This window comes from Symphalangus syndactylus, chromosome 3 (assembly GCF_028878055.3).
Source record: "Symphalangus syndactylus isolate Jambi chromosome 3, NHGRI_mSymSyn1-v2.1_pri, whole genome shotgun sequence".
In the NCBI taxonomy this organism is placed as follows: domain Eukaryota; kingdom Metazoa; phylum Chordata; class Mammalia; order Primates; family Hylobatidae; genus Symphalangus; species Symphalangus syndactylus.
Window position 1 is genome coordinate 115,527,874 of NC_072425.2, and position 17,418 is coordinate 115,545,291.

Genomic DNA, 17,418 nt, shown 5'->3' on the forward strand with positions numbered 1-17,418 from the left:
GGAGAAATAGGAACACTTTTACACTGTTGGTGGGACTGTAAACTAGTTCAATTATTGTGGAAGAGAGTGTGGCGATTCCTCAAGGATCTAGAACCAGTAATACCACTTGACCCAGCCATCCCATTACTGGGTATACACCCAAAGGATTATAAATCATGCTGCTATAAAGACACATGCACACATATGTTTATTGCAGCTCTATTCACAATAGCAAAGACTTGGAACCAAGCCAAATGTCCATCAATGATAGACTGGATTAAGAAAATGTGGCACCTATACACCATGGAATATTATGCAGCCATAAAAAACAATGAGTTCATGTTCTTTGTAGGGACATGGATGAAGCTGAAAACCATCATTCTCAGCAAACTGTCGCAAGGACAAAAAACCAAACACCACATTTTCTCACTCATAGGTGGGAATTGAACAATGAGAACACTTGGACACAGGAAGGGGAACATCACGCACCGGGGCCTGTTGTGGGGTGGGGGGAGCAGGGAGGGATAGGATTAGGAGATATACCTAATGTAAATGACCAGTTAATGGGTGCCGCAAACCAACATGGCACATGTATACATATGTAACAAACCTGCATGTTGTGCACATGTACCCTAGAACTTAAAGTATAATAAAAAAAAAAGATGTGAAGATCACATAGTTGGAAATGACAGTCTCTTTAATAAGTAGTGTCAGGACAACTGGATGTCCACATATAAGAGAATAAAATTAGATGCTTATCTCACAATATACACTCGAATCTACTCAAATGGGATTAAAGATGTACATATAAGACTTAAAACTGTAACACTGCTGAAAGAAAACATAGGGGAAAGCTCCATGATATTGGTCTGAGCAATGACTTTTTAAATATGGCCCAAAAAGCACAAGTGAAAAAGGAAAAATAGACAAATGGGATTACACCAAACAATAAGCCTTCTGCACAGCAAAGGGAACCAGTCAACAGAGTGAAAAAACAGCCTATGGAATGGAATAACATATTTGCAAATCATAAACTTGTTAAGGGGTTACTATCCAAAATATATAAGAATTTGAACAACTCAATAGCAAGAAAACAACCCAATTAAAAAAATGCAGAAAGTATCTGAGTAAATATTTCTCACAAGAAGACATACAAATTGCCTACAGGCATAGTAAAAAATGCTCAATCATCAGGAAATATAAATTTGAAACAACAAGATGTCACGTCACACCTATTATAACTATTATTATCAACAAAATAAATAATTTTGGTGATAATGTGGAGGAAAGGGAACCTTTGTACACTGTTGGTGGGAATATAAATTAGAACTTTTATCATTGAAAACAGTGTCGAAGTTCCTAAACAAACCTATAAATAGAACTACCATATGATCGAGCAATTCCTTTATCAGGTATGTTATCCAAAGAATATGAAATTAGTATGTTAAATAGATGTCTAAACACCCATGTTTATTGCAGCAGTATACACAATAGCCAACTATGAAATCAATTTAAGTATCCATCATCAGATGAATGAATCAAGCAAATATGTGGTGTATATACATATACACAATGGAACACAGTTCAGTCATAAAAAAAGAAGAAAATCCCGTCGTTTGTGACAACATGGATAAACCTGAAGATCATTATCCTAAGTGAAATAATCCAGGCACAGAAAGATAAATATAGCATGATCTCACTGATATGTGCACTCTAAAAAAACTGAATTCATAAAGGCAGAGAGTAGAATGTTTTTTACCAGAAGCTAGAGGGTATGGGGATTGGGGAGGTATTGGTCAAAGGATTCAAAATTTAGTTAGACAGAAGGAACATGTTCAAGAGATTTATTGTATTTTATGGTGACTCTAGTTAAGAACAGTGTATACTTGAAAATTAATAAGACAGTAGATTTTTAAGTGTACTCACTGCTAAAAATGTGTGTGAGGTAATAAATAGATTGATTTAGCTATTCCAAAATTTATACATATATCAAAACAGCATGTTACACTCTATTAATATACAAAAATATCACTTGTCAAGTAAATATATTAGTGAATTAATACAAAATTAAACCTGGCCTAATATAGAGGAGTTTATTTAGTGATAATTTTATTCTTTCAGTGGTAACTATCATTGCATTTGCAAATTAAAATATTTAGGCTGGGATTTAACTCCTTACTTGAACTTAAGTTTCACAGATGAAAGAGAAATTCTACTGAATCAAGAAAAACATTGACTAGCACTAAGAGTCTACCACTTCCCAAAGTAAAGCTACATATGGTAGCACTTGTGTTAATATTTATTTTCACATGCTTCTTTCTCCTTGGCTCCGTATTCTTATCTAGATACGTAATTCTGATCCTTCTAGGAATTTTTCTTCTATTTAAGTTTTCTCTTTACATTGAGTTCTCAAACTTCTGTGCAGCTTCTCATTTAGTGAATGCTTTGGTCATTTTACCTTCAGTTTCCTTAGGCAAGAACTCTTGGAATCATACCTAAATCTTACTCTAATAGAACTCTAATTCTGTTTTTTCTTCTGCAAAACCAAAAAAAGCTGTAGTCCCACCTGAAACTTTCATTAGGCGTTGGGAGAGAAGTTTTGATTTTTAAGATTTCCAAGATGCATTGAAGGAAACGTAAAACACTACTTGGAAAATACATAATTCCCCCAACTCCTGAATAAATTAAATTGAGCATTAGAGAGAGTGAGAATGTTTATTATGTGCAAATATGACTAAAAGTTTTATTTTATAAACAGACCTCCTATGATTATAATGCAAAATATGTCTTCATGTAAGTCTATTTATTGGAAAACATTCTTTTTTAATTCAATATTTTCATATAAGCTGTCTATTAGACAAGAGAACTTCTATCATGCCAGGGAGCTGTTTTTCTCTGGACTCCTATTTGCCATGTTTTCATGATTCTAATTCATAATAACTAACTAAAGAAATTAAGACTTTTAAGTTTTTATTGCATTTTATTACCTAAATCATTCTGAATTTTAACAAGAGATTTTAGTACCTTAAATTTAAAATATAGAATGTTAGGTTATTATTATGCTTAATAAAATATAAGAGCAATTGTATTCCCCAAACCAGTTTTAACTTTTACATTGTTCATTCAGGCTAGCTGTACAGTTGGACACAAACTTTTCAACTGCAAATGCATGATTGTTAAACTAAGCTTGTACAATTCAATGTTGTGGTCTATGATTGGAGGCTTCACTTCCTTTTATCCTTGACATTTCTACCTTAACAATTTCTGATATTAAAATATGACCTTATTCACTTTCACATTTTCCTGATTCTACTCTATTGCAATGGTTATTGAATTACAAAGAGGAGAAAGCATGGAACGGACCTAAACGAATCTACAACACATTTCTTTCATGCAACCATGACTAGGCCTTAGGGAAATACCATTACTTTTAAATTAATCTCTAGTTAGTTTGCTAAAACAGTTTTTAGAGTAACTGGGACATAACATCCATATTGTCCTAACTCTACTACTTTAAATCTCCATAGATTCCTTCATTGCAAAGTTTATGGAGAGGATAGAAGCCATCTAAAACAAATTTCTACAATGTCTAACTTACCATATTATTTTATTCATGCTCTCTTCTTTCTCTTTCCTAACCTTATTCGCCAAACTTTTGAAAAACTATTTTGCATTCACTATCTACACTTACAAATCACCTAAGTCACAAAATATATAGTAGTCAAGCTTTTGCTTTCATCATTTTTTGAAATTTCTTTGTGGAAATTCCTGAATCTAATTTTTATTTCTTTTTCAAAGTCATTTTCTATTAACATTGCCAGATTGATTTTCTGAAAATATGCAACAGAGTTTATCATTACTTATCTTAAAAGCTTCAAAGTCTTGGACTCTGTTTCTGGCACAATCAGAAATCAAATATTGTAAAATATACTGGATAGAAAAAACATTAAAATGTTGGAACGAATATTGTAACAATTTCTTTAATTATGTGGATGAACTGACAAGAGGGAAACTCTTTTGAAGCTGAAAGACTTAATAGAAACACAAGACAGCAGATATTAGACTCAATAATACTTCACCAATAGCCTGGAACTTCAGTTTTAATGGCCTCAAGACCTAAGGCTTTTTAGAGATAAAGCCTTGCATCTACACAATGCAATACATCTGATATAGACCAAAAAGGTAAGTTCCTTGACTATTTTCATACTCAGAGAAAAGAGAAACAAAGAAACAAAGAAAAATAAAATACGTTTGTTTTAGACGTGACTGGATGGGTAGGGAAAATTATAAAATGTTATTTTAAGAATTCGAATAATAAGATGTGCCTCACATTAGTTTGGGGGTGCAGTTCACTCTATTTTCGTGTTCCGAGAAAGTAAAACTAGCCAAAAGTCTATAATTTTATGCAAATTAGACCTGTTTTGGTGATGCCTTCAAACACTGCAACTGAATAGACATAAACTCCAATCCTATCTGTAGTAGAAAAACAAAGAAAAAACTAAAACAATAGCAACAACAAAAATTCAATTGAGCCTCAAAAATTTGTCAGGTAAACTTAGGGACAAACTAGACTCCACGATAAATTAATAATGCAAAAAGAGAAAGCAAAATATACATGGATCATGAACAAGAGCAGGCACAATTAAAAAAACTGGAATGAGATCCATAAAAAAATTAAAATTTTGAAGTATTATACCAGATTTAGTGCAAATGTTTCTGACCAAGAAACAAAAAGAAGTAGAAGAAATCCAAATCACACGTAAGGAGAAAAGCCTGCCAAAAGGTCAGATATATATATATATATATATATGAAAATTAAAAAAAGGAACCTGCAAAACATTTATTTATTGTTTTATCTTTTTTAATATATGTACTTTTTATTATTCTTTAAGTTCTAGGGTACATGTGCACAATGTTCAGGTTTGTTACATATGTATACATGTGCCATGTTGGTGTGCTGCACCTATTAATTCGTCATTTGCATTACGTATATCTCCTGATGCTATCCCACCCCCTCCCCCCCACCCCACAACAGGCCCCTGTGTGATGTTCCCCTTCCTGTGTCCGAGTGTTCTCATTGTTCAGTTCCCACCTATGAGTGAGAACATGCGGTGTTTTGTTTTTTGTCCTTGCGATAGTTTACTGAGAATGATGGTTTCCAGTTTCATCCATGTCCCTACAAAGGACATGAACTCAACTTTTATGGCTGCATAGTATTCCATGGTGTATATGTGCCACATTTTCTTAATCCAGTCTATCATTGATGGACATTTGGCTTGGTTCCAAGTCTTTGCTATTGTGAATAGTGCCGCAATAAACATAACGTGTGCATGTGTCTTTATAGCAGCATGATTTATAGTCCTTTGGGTATATACCCAGTCATGGGATGGCTGGGTCAAATGGTATTTCTAGTTCTAGATCCTTGAGGAATTGCCACACTGTCTTCCACAATGGCTGAACTAGTTTATAGTCCCACCAATGTGTAAAAGTGTTCCTATTTCTCCACATCCTCTCCAGCACCTGTTGTTTTCTGACTTTTTAATGATCACCATTCTAACTGGTGTGAGAGGGTATCTCATTGTGGTTTTGATTTGCATTTCTCTGATGGCCAGTGATGGTGAGCATTTTTTCATGTGTCTGTTGGCTGCATAAATGTCTTCTTTTAGAAGTGTCTGTTCATATCCTTCGTCCACTTTTTGATGGGGTTGTTTGTTTTTTTCTTGTAAATTTGTTTGAGTTCATTGTAGATTCTGGATATTAGCCCTTTGTCAGATGAGTAGGTTGCAAAAATTTTCTCCCATTCTGTAGGTTGCCTGTTCACTCTGATGGTAGTTTCTTTTGCTGTGCAGAAGCTCTTTAGTTTAATTAGATCCCTCAATTTTGCCTTTTGTTGCCATTGCTTTTGGTGTTTTAGACATGAAGTCCTTGCCCATGCCTATGTCCTGAATGATATTGCCTAGGTTTTCTTCTAGGGTTTTTATGGTTTTAGGTCTAACATTTAGGTCTTTAATCCATCTTGAATTAATTTTTGTATAAGGTGTAAGGAAGGGATCCAGTTTCAGCTTTCTACCTATGGCTAGCCAGTTTTCCCAGCACCATTTGTTAAATAGGGAATCCTTTCCCCATTTCTTGGTTTTGTCAGGTTTGTCAAAGATCAGATGGTTATAGATGTGTGTTATTATTTCTGAGGGCTCTGTTCTGTTCCATTGGTCTGTATCTCTGTTTTCGTATCAGTACCATGCTGTTTTAGTTACTGTAGTCTTGTAGTATAGTTTGAAGTCATGTAGTGTGATGCCTCCAGCTTTGTTCTTTTGGCTTGGGATTGACTTTGCAATGCAGGCTCATTTTTGTGAACTTGTGAAACATTTAAAGAGAAAAATTCAAAATTATAATTAATGTCTAATACTTATTAAATGGAAGGCGATATACAGCTGAGTAGAAAAGGGGTGAACTAAATGTTGTTTCTGAAGAAATTATGCAGAATTCAGTACAATGTGGCAAAGACATAAAATATGAAGGTGAAGTTAAGAGACATGGATCATAGAATGAGAAGGTAAAATAAATGTTATGGAGTTTCTAAGAAAGATACTTTAAAAAAGGTAAATTAAGGACATGCTTTTTTGCTGTTTTATTTGTTTTGAACATAAAAAGCATATATATATATATAGGCTCAGGGAGCAAAATCATTCTGATCAAGAAATACAACAAGAAATCTATACGTAGATTAACATTAGACAACTCAGAATATTAAAAACAAAGAGAAGATTTTAATAGCAGTCAGAGGGAAAAAAATTTACCTATAAAGCAGTAACAGCAAAGAGGCAGATGATCTCTCAATGTACTATTTCAAAATTATAAGAGAAATACACTGTTAAATTAAATGGCAATCCAACAAAGTATCTTTCAATTTTTAGGGTGAAATAGTGCAATTATCAGAAAACTAAAACAGAAAAAGTTTAACAGCCAGAAATTCATTTAAGTCACTTGAAAGCATATACTTCCATCAAGCAGAAATGTTTCTCCAGAAAGAAAGACTTAGAGGTAAGACAAAGGGCTGCACAAGAATGGTAAACATGTGGACAAATCTACACAAATATTGGCCATATGAAACAATAATTATAACTGTCAGCTCATTACTGTTACATATAACTTATCTATTATTGCTTAACTAATCACTGTAAAATGAGATGACTGAAACAAATTTAAACATACATATAGTAACAAAAATGCAGTCTTAATTTTATAACTTAATAGTATTAGCAGGCTGAATTAAATGTTAAAATTTCTGTTATGTTTTGTTTAGAAGATACATATTTAAACATAAAGACACAGAAAGTAGATATAAGCTGAAGAATAAAATTATAGCAGTCAATTTCTAAGCAAATTAATAAAAACTGTTGGCACCAATGCACTTTGGGAGGCTGAGGCGGGTGGATCACGAGGTCAGGAGATCGAGACCATCTGGGTTAACACAGTGAAACACTGTCTCTACTTAAAAACAAATAAATTAAAAAAATACAACAAATTAGCCAGGCGTGGTAGCGGGCACTTGTATTCCCAGCTACTTGGGAGGCTGAGGCAGGAGAATGGCGAATGGCGTGAACCCGGGAGGCGGAGCTTGCAGTGAGCCGAGGTCATGCCACTGCACTCCAGCCTGGGCAACAGAGCGAGACTCTGTCTCAAAAATAAAAAAAGGGACACTGAATTAAAGGTGGTTGTTGCCCCCTTCACCAGGAGTAGATGTTAATTCTAAATGTAGTTGAAACAGGATAGTTCCCTTGACCCCTACGTGGTACTCGTGAAGGGGTTGGCTCATTTACTTAGCCCATAGCTTTCAAATCCTTGCAGGAGGGGGAGCATGCCAGTGAGTGGGTGCAGAGGCCGGGACAAGCACTTCTGCACAACCGTCAGGAGCAGAACTTTGTTCAGGCCCGTGGCAGTATCTGGGAGCTGCCCACAACCCTTGGAGTCCCAGAGGGCATGTGTTTCAGTGCACTCTCTTAGCTTTGACATCCATGGACAGCTTAAGGGTTCAACAGCTCAGTGGAGGGTCAGTGTCATAGCCTCTTGCACCCGCACCCAGGTCCTCGTCTAGCATGTGGGAGGAATGAGGTTGCACGAACAAACTGGAGGGTGGTGAATGCAGACTATTTTATTGAGTGGTGGAAGTGGCTCTCAGCAGGATCTGGAGCTGGCAAGGGGATGGAGTGTGAAGGTGGTCTTTCCTGGAGTTTGGCCGTGCCTGGCTGAACTCTTCTGTGACCATAGTCACTGATGTCCAGCTGCTTATTCTCAATGTTCAGATGATTCTTTTCTTCTCTCCTTCTCTGCCACACCACCCCACTGACAGTGGAGCTTGGGGTTTTCATGGGTTTGGGCTGGGGTTGGATGGGCCAGGGGAATGCTGGAAAAGGCAACATTTGGGCAGGAAAACAGGAATACATGTTCCCACTTTGGGCCGTGCATCCAGGCTTGAGAGTGGGGCTTCACCAGAGACCCTGACCTCTTCTACACAGTATTTCCCTGCCTACTGTCCATATCATAGTGACACACATTTTAATAATAAACAAAACTGATATGAATACAAGTCAAAATTCGTAAGTACATAATATAATTAAGAGTGTTCCTATTCCTCTCTTACCCAGGCATAAAATCAGTAGAGACATAGAAGCTTTGAAAAGCACAATTAACAAAAGTCACCCAAGACAGTGCTACTTAAAGTAGCCAGGCTACCAACTATTTGTAATATGAGGTGAAAAATGAAACATATCGAACCAATCAATGTATTGTTCTCGATACAAAAAAGAAAAAATGTTTTGTGAACTGTACCTACTTTGTCACATATGGACAAATTTTTAGTCTGGTACTTTTTGGCTGACCACAGGTTGATCATCACTTTTCTGAGAGATATGCACATATCGTTCTATATCCAAGAATTAATCAATATATATATATCATTTTTAGCTTTACAGTTGCCAAAATTGATAATCCAAAATGTAATAATATAACCAATTTTAAGCAACTGATATCACACTGACCAATTTCTCATGCTATAATGCAATTAATTTAGGATCCCATAAGACAGAGATAACAAAACATAACTCATATATTTAAAAGTTGAAAAATATATTTATAATGATATGTTAGCAAAAATAAATAAGAATTTAGAAAAGACTGAAAATAATCCTGAAGATATCATATGTGAAAACTTAAAGGCTACTTACAGAAAACTTTTTCACTCCATTTGGTTAATAATAAAAATATTTTACATGAAAACTCGTAAGATACTTAAATTTTTTATTTTTATTATTATTAATTTTTTTGAGATGGAGTCTCACTCTGTTGCCCAGGCTGGAGAGCAGTGGTGCAATCTCGGCTCACTGAAACCTCCGTCTCCTGGGCTCAAGTGATTCTTCTGCCTCAGCCTCCCTAGTAGCTGGGATTACAGGCATCTACCACTGCATCTGGCTACTTTTTGCGTTTTTTTTTTTTTTTTTTTTTTTTTTGAGATGGAATCTCACTCTGTTGCCCAGGCTGGAGTGCAGTGGTGCGATCCCGGCTCACTGCAAACTCCACCTCCCGGGTTTACGCCATTCTCCTGCCTCAGCCTCCCAAGTAGCTGGGACTACAGGCGTCTGCCACCATGCCCAGCTAATTGTTTTGTATTTTTAGTAGAGATGGGATTTCACCCTGTTAGCCAGGATGGTCTTGATCTCCTGACCTCGTGATCCACTCATCTTGGCCTCCCAAAGTGCTGGGATTACAGGTGTGAGGCACCTCACCCAGCTGACTCATAACTTTAAATTGTATACAGTAGTAACTAATAAAGGCTGAAGGCCATTAAGCTAAATGTCCATAAGAAGAAATTATCCAAAACAATTAAAACTAAAAAAGTATGAGAAATAAAGTAATATACAAGCATATATTATTGACCTCATAAATAATACCATTCCCCAAAATAAATATCAAAGATATAGAGGGCTTGTTAACTCTTAATATTGGAAAACTTGTGCAATGATGAGAAAAAGAAGGAAGATGACATAGATTAAACATGTTATGACTAAACAAAGATGAATAGATTATATCAGATTTTAAAAAATAAGCTACTCTGAATCATTTTAAACTTTTGTATTTGAAGGTGACAAAGTGGAAAACTTTTAGAATAATAAATAGTATCAAAAGTAATTAAAAGAGATTAAAGGAATTAGAATAATATTATACCCAGTATGATATGCAACCAATAATCAAATATATTTCTCTAAAAGAACACCAAAAATGTATAACAATGTGCTATGCATTCAGTGGAATTCTGCTAAGAACACATGACTAATTCAATATTTAAATTTATGTATATTCACCATATTATTAAAATAGAGAAGAAAAAACATGATCAACTCCATAGATTCAGAATGATCATTTGATAAATTTAAGCCACTAATTGTAGACATAATTCTAAATTTAGGACTAGATGGGGACTCTCTTAAATTTTATTAAAGGAGAGTTATCAAAAGTTGCAAGGAGTATATGTTTTCATGGTGAAACATTTAAAACTTTACTTAAAACTCAGGAAATATACAATATTGTGATGTGCACTGGACTTTTTAATTAAATATTAGCAGAGTTAATATGGATTTGCAAGGCAAAAAAGAATATTTTTTGATCATATGCCTATAGGATTATGCCTATATGATTATATGCCAGATGATTATTTTTTAATAAAAAGAGCTATATTATTATATTAATCAATAAGATATTTTATACAATTGAAAGTTATAAATTCCATATTTCAAAGGTCATTTCTATCATTGAAACAAATACTTTTGAAAAGTAATTTTTTAAAATATATGTAATATAATAGTAATAGAATGTAAATTATAATGAAGATGTATTGCCTATGATTATATGCCTTTATGATTTTTTAATAAAAATATGAACTATATTATTATTTTAATCAATAAGATATTTTAAACAAGTGAAAGTTATGAATTCAAGATCATATGCCTATATGATTATGTTTTCAATAAAAATAAGAGCTATATTATTATTTTAATCGATAAGATATTTTATACAATCAAAAGTTATGAATTCCATATTTCAAAAGTCATTTCTCTCCTTGAAACAAATACTTTTGAAAAGTAATTTTTTAAAATATATGTAATGTAAGAGTAATAGAATGTAAATTATAATGAAGATGTATAGGAGAAATTCTAAATTTATATTTAAAGCTGTCAATGAGAACCTTAAGGTTGGTGAAAAATTATACCGTTTTCATGAAAATTCAAAATTATGAAGATGTCACTCTTTTGTGAACCACTCAGTCTTCACTGTGGCCTTGCATATACAATCATGCATTGCTTAACGATGGGGACACATTTTGAGAAATGCATCATTAGGCAATTTCATCTTTGTGTGAACATCATAGAGTGTACTTACACAAAACTAGGTGGTATAGCCCACTACCCACCTAAGCTATGTGGCGTAGCCTATTGTTCCTAGGCTACAGACTTGTATAGCACAGGACTGTAGTGAATGCTGTAGGCCATTGTAACATATTGGAAAGTATTTATGTATGTAAACATATCAAAACATAGAAAAAGTACAGTAAAAATAAGGTAGTATCATCTTATGAGACTACTATCATATATGTAGTCCATTATTGACCAAAATATTGTGTGGTACATGATTGTATTTTCAATAGTTTATTAGAAATGCATCTGACAGTAAAAAGTATCTGAGACATTCCTGGAAAAGCACAAGCTAGTGGGGAGAACTGCCCTAACTCATATCAATTATATTAATGGAGACCCTGTGGAATTGATAAATTGTCCAATGAAATTTGTAGGGCTAATAAACAGACCCACTCGTACATGAAAACTTGATCAATAACAGAATTAACGATGCATACCTGGGGGAAATTATGGACTATTCAACACATTGTGAACAAATTGCTTGTAATACATATCAAGGTGAGACGGAATGAGAAATCAAATCCTTGCTTTATACAAAATTTCAATTCTTGGAAGAATGAAAATATATATGTGGAAGACACAACTTTAAAGGTTTTAAAATAATATTAGAAACTATATTTATTAATTTGGTATAGAGAGGTTCTTAAGAAAATTACAAAAAGTGAAAATTATTAAAAATAGAGATGAACACTGACAGTAATGATAGTTGCTCTTTGAAGTCTACCATGGAAAAAGTAGAAAACACAAACTGGAAAATGGTTTGCCATTACTAACTGACAAGTTATTAGTATCCAGACTATTTAAAAAGAACTACAAATTAATAAGAGAAATGACAAATCAATAGTAAAATGGGCAAAATATGTTACTGCATGTTACAGAAAAAAGAAATAGAAAACTGTCAAGACACAGATGAGAAATTCTCACTCTTTTTTTTTTTGCGATGGAATTTCGCTCTGTCCCCCAGGCTGGAGTGCAGTGGCAGGATCTCGGCTCACTGCAAGCTCCACCTCCTGGGTTCACTCCATTCTCCTGCCTCAGCCTCATGAGTAGCTGGGGTTACAGGTGCCCGCCACCACGCCTGGCTAATTTTTTGTGTTTTTAGTAGAGACAGGGTTTCACCATGTTAGCCAGGATGGTCTTGATTTTCTGACCTTGTGATCTGCCCACCTCGGCCTCCCAAGAGAAATTCTCAGTCTTGTTAATGAAATGGGAAATTCTCATGAAAACTAAAATAAAACATATACTGTTTAACATGTATACTTTACTCATAGGAGAGCATATTGGTAAAACTTTTTTTTTTTTTTTTGAGATGGAGTTTTGCTCTTGTTGCCCAGGCTGGAGTGCAATGGCACGATCTCGGCCTACTGCAACCTCCACCTCCAGGGTTCAAGCAATTCTCCTGCCTCAGCCTCCTGAGTAGCTGGGGTTACAGGCGTGCACCACCAAGCCTGGCTAATTTTTTGTATTTTTAGTAGAGATGGTGTTTCACCATGTTGGCCAGGCTGGTTGCAAACTCCTGACCTCAGGTTATCCACCTGCTGCGGCCTCTCAAAGTGTTGGGATTACAGGCGTAAGCCACTGCACCCCGCCCATATTGGTGAAACTTTATATAAGTAATTAATTTTATTTGGTTAAGTAGAAAATATTCATACTCTTCACTTTCTAGAGAAGACAGTTTCTTGAACACATTTACCAGGCAAGAAGGTCATAGAAGCATTTTAGTTAATAGAAAAATCTGAAAACAACAAAACTGACCATCTCAGTATAATGGATACATAAAATATAGTATATTTATATAATGGATGTTATATAGCAATCTATGATTTATAGCTGTGTATCGATCTAGCCATCTCTCAAAAAGATGATATTAAAAACAAATTAAAAGTCAGATATGGGTATACCTGTGTGAATCCTGAATATCTGAGACAGGTCTCAGTTAATTTAGGAAGTTCATTTTGCCAAGGTTGAGGACGTGTGTCCATGACAGCCTCAGGGGTTCCTGATGATATGTGCCCAAGGTGGTCAGAGCACAGTTTGGTTTTATACATTTTAAGGAGACATGAGACATCAATCAACATGTAAGATAAACATTGGTTCCCTCCGCAAAGGTGGAACAACTCAAGTGGGCAGGGGCTTCCAGTTCTTAGGTACATAAGATACAAATGGTTGCATTCTTTTGAGTTTCTGATTAGCCTCTCCAAAGGAGGCAATCAGATATGCATTTATCTCAGTGAACAGAGGTATGACTTTGAATAGAATGGAGGCAGATTGGCCCTGAGTTCCCAGCTTGACTTTTCCCTTTAGCTTAGTGATTAAACCCCTAGGGAGGTGGACTTTAGGTTTTCTCTTGTTTCCTTGTTCAGTGGTCTTATGATCAAACCTGTTTCTTTGCTGCAACTTGGTTACTCAGCCTATTGACTTGTTTTGCACATTGGGTAATGGACACATTATAGTAACAATTACTCATTCTCATCTTCACTTCGAATACTTTTTACTACAACCTCATATATGAGGACATGTTGTTAGAATTTGCATTGAGATAGTTGTGGTTTAGATTCTCAGCTCTGCCATTTATATGAATGTAAACAAGTAGCTTAATCTCTATGAGTTTTTAATTCTCTATTTATAATATGGGGCTAATAAGACCTAGTTTGCACTTGATCCATATTTATATTAAAGAACTAACCATACTATATCTTGTTTGGGTTTTTTCCAAACTTAATTTTAAAACTCTTACTAGTAATCCAAATTTAATAGTCTTCGTAGTTTCATATAAACTGGCAATGTCTTGTATATAAATGATAGTTTGTTATTGTTGAAGGAATCAATGAATGTTCGAAGAAATATATGGAGTTTAGTCAGTATATAGACTAATAATGTTGTAACCAGCGAGTGAAAAAGACACCACACTTTGAGACTAATTAAGAGTCCTTTATTAAGCCGGCGGCCAAAGAGACGGCTAACGCTCAAAATTCTCTTGGCCACGAGGAAGGGGCTCGATTGACTTTTATACCTAGGTTTAGGAAGGGGAGGGGGACTCAAAAGTAATAATTTTACAGAAGTAAAAACATGCAAGAATCAAAATGGTTACATAGTGATAAACAACTTAAAAGACAAATGGTTACAAGAAGAGCAACGGTACCAGGTGCAAGGTTTTAAATCTTTCATTATACTTAGATATAGGGTCTATGCCGGACACAAACTCAAGGTTTTATGTTGTTATCTCTTGGAGAAAATTCCTGGGAAACTTCATACGGGGTTGGTGTTGGTACCTTATCAGTTAATTGGGCTCCTTTGAAATGCTGAGGATCTGTTTACCCAGGCCAACTCCTCACGAAAGGGTGTTGGGTGAGGAGCCCTAGTGTCTTGTAAATTAAGGAGTCAATTGGAGTTTGTCCGGCTTTCCTAGCTAAAGAGAGTCTTATTTACATGAGAAGCAAGGCTAGGTGATTTAAAGAGACAAGCAGGACAAAATTCAAAGTAACGGGTTAAAGTAAAAGCACGGTTAGGCATTTCAATAATAAGTTCCTCTAAAGGTTGCTGAGAAAGAAAGAGAAGATTAACAACATACTAAGTATCAGAATATATATAGTCTATGAAATTCAATAATTACATGCATTTATTTAGCTCATCTATTCCCAAAGAATATTCTCAAAGACACATTGATACACATATATGTATATATCAGTTATATGTATATGGAAAAATTTTTTACATATTTAATTGAAATGTATTTTTTCTTGGAAAAGTTTATTAGGTAAAAATTGGGAACGTAAGAAAAGTATATTGACCAGCTGACTAGAATCTTTGATTTTCCAGGGTCTTATTGGTGCTTTGTTCCTTCAGGTGTGGTCCTTGGAGCAGCCACCTCAGTATCTATATCACCTGAGAGCTTGTTAAGACATTCAGAAATTGAGAGCCCACGCAGCATCTACAGAATCAGAATCTACATTTCAACAAGATACTCTGGAATTCATACCTAAATTTTGTAGTTTGAGAACTCCTGTAGTACAGGTGAGTAAATCATCCATTCACAATTTCTTAAATCTATGTGATCAAATAAACCTCTTCCCCATGTATAATTCCATATTACAAGAAATATAGTCACATGAAATAATTTAGCTTCCCAGGGGGAATATTCTGTAAAGACAACACAAACATTCTAACCTGTTTGGCAGTTGCTTCTTATTATTAATTGTCATTTTGTTCAGCTGTTTACCATGAGTCTCTTTCGTGAGAATAGGTCTTCGGTTCCTCTTTATCTTTGGGCAATGTAAAAAAGCAATTACTAAGGACTTGAGAAAAATCCCTAGGTTAGTATTTCTCTAATAACATATTAGATGGAAATGTGGTACTACTGAAAATGCAGATTCTTGCAATCTGTAATAAATCTGACTTTACCACTGAAGTTTTATAATCTATGTTTTTAACCAGCCCCACATTCTAAAGCTTGTGAATCATTAGACTATTTTCTTGGTGAACCCACCAAGAAGCATGCGGTATTTTTTTTTAACATAACATTCAACCTAATGCTCAGCTTTTAATTTTAAACACCTGTTTGAAATAGATAGATTATACTAAAGAAATAATGCTCACATCTGTGGTCCGTGAACATCTGAGGCTGTGAAGTCCTCTACTTACTCTTATATTACTCATTATTTTACTTATTCTTTATTACTTGGAGGAGTTAAAGGCAAGACTTACAAGCACAGCAGTTATGTGTACAAATAACGAATGGGTTTATATATAAGACCTAAATGAATTATACCAACATTTTATATTTATTGCTACCTTAATTATTCTTTATTCCTTGTTATTCATATCTACGTAGACTCCTGTAGATGAGATAGTTTCTATTTCATTTCTATTATCAACTAATTTACTTCTCTTGTTTAATAAATGCTTAGGCTTTTTAATCCATAAGTTGATGCACCATGTGCTTAGGAGAATGTCACAGAAAAAGCAAATTGGCAAGACCTTATATGTCATAGGAAAAAAGATTTACTTTGTCAGTTTTAAAAAGTCACAAAATGGCACTGGAGCAATGGTAAAAAATAATATGAGTAGATATCTGTTAGTGATATTCTTTTAGTAAGGGAAATTATTTACTGTGAAAACAATAAAAAGATAAACAAATATATTAATATGTGATCTTGCAAAGTATATAGCTAAAATTGTGTAATTACTTTATGAAAATTATAGTGTTTAAGAACTTTCTAGTAAAATAGCAAATAAAAATTTATAAATACTAGGTAATTTGCTGGATGTATTCGACTGTCACTATTTAAAAAGAAAGCAAAGAAAGATTAATAAAAGAACAACAATAAAACTTTCCTGGCCTACAGCTTGCTTAAATTACTGAATTTGCATCCTCAAAAAGTAAAAATAATGGTAAGAATCAATGAGAGGTTACAGAAGCCAAAGCCAATAAAAGAAATAATTTGTTTAGAGCCCAAGATATCAATTATAATTATGGTAAGAACACTTCCCATTTACTGAAAATTATTTGCATCCAGATTCTCTATTCCATTTCATTTCATTGACATGTATATTAGTAGACTTTAAAGTCAGAGTCAACTGAAGAAAGAAATAGCAGCTTATTTGCAAAGCTTTCCGTCACCAAGATTCCTCTTAATCTTGGATAATCAGAACAGTACTAAAACTCCCCCTGCATCACCTCAGTTTGTATATGTTCCAGATTAACACCTCATATGTCTCACATTGATGATTTTGGAGTAAGTTGTTTTAAGAGATTTTGTGACTCCTTTTATTGTTTCAGTATGAAGGAAGTGAAAGGTGTCATATAAAACCAAGTAAAAAAATAGTTAAAAATTTCTTCGTTCAGTGTAAATCAATCTGGATTATTTATACTTAAAAGTCCATGTGGACTTAAGACTTCAAGATGATTTGTGAATGGAGACTATTTATTTTAGCCTCATAATCTGGAGAGAAGCCTATGCTAATTTCAATG